Here is a 916-nt window from a genome sequence, read left to right on the forward strand (position 1 = left end):
GAACCTGAAAGGACCTTGAAGCGAAAGCTAAGAGAAGCTAAGGCACAACTCTCTGTAGAGGACCTAACAGAAATTTTCAAACAAGAAGAACCCATGGCAGCCGAAAACAACAACAAAGCCAACAATGCAAGGAAGGTGCTGGGTGACTTTACTGCACCTACTCCTGACTTTTATGGGAGAAGCATCTGTATCCCTGCCATTGGAGCAAACAACTTTGAGCTTAAGCCTCAATTAGTTTCTCTGATGCAACAGAATTGCAAGTTCCATGGACTTCCATTGGAAGATCCTCATCAGTTTTTAGCTGAATTCTTGCAAATCTGTGACATTGTCAAGACCAATGGGATTGACCATGAGGTCTACAGACTTATGCTATTCCCTTTTGCTGTAAAAGACAGAGCTAAAATATGGTTGGATTCTCAACCTAAAGAAAGCCTGGACTCTTGGGAAAAGCTAGTCAATGCCTTCTTGGCAAAGTTCTTTCCACCTCAAAAATTGAGTAAGCTTAGAGTGGAAGTCCAAACCTTCAGACAGAAGGAAGGAGAATCCCTCTATGAAGCTTGGGAAAGATACAAACAATTAATCAGAAAGTGTCCCTCTGATATGCTTTCTGAATGGAGCATCATAGGTATTTTCTATGATGGTCTGTCTGAACTGTCCAAGATGTCTTTGGATAGCTCTGCTGGAGGATCTCTTCATCTGAAGAAGACGCCTACAGAAGCTCAAGAACTAATTGAAATGGTTGCAAATAACCAATTCATGTACACTTCTAAAAGGAATCCTGTGAACAATGGGACGAATCAGAAGAAAGGAGTTCTTGAGATTGACACTCTGAACGCCATATTGGCTCAGAATAAAATATTGACTCAACAAGTCAATATGATTTCTCAAAGTCTGTCTGGAATGCAAAATGCACCAA

At 40.9% G+C, this 916-nt stretch overlaps 1 non-coding gene across 1 annotated transcript; it reads right to left on the reverse strand.

Annotated features, from left to right (window-relative positions):
• Nucleotides 1-498: 498 nt before the first annotated feature.
• Nucleotides 499-606, reverse strand: LOC127746401 (small nucleolar RNA R71). The gene has a single exon (XR_008008021.1). It is a non-coding gene; the product is annotated as a small nucleolar RNA R71 (small nucleolar RNA).
• Nucleotides 607-916: the final 310 nt, after the last annotated feature.

This window comes from Arachis duranensis, chromosome 3, assembly GCF_000817695.3.
Source record: "Arachis duranensis cultivar V14167 chromosome 3, aradu.V14167.gnm2.J7QH, whole genome shotgun sequence".
Taxonomy (NCBI): Eukaryota; Viridiplantae; Streptophyta; class Magnoliopsida; order Fabales; family Fabaceae; genus Arachis; species Arachis duranensis.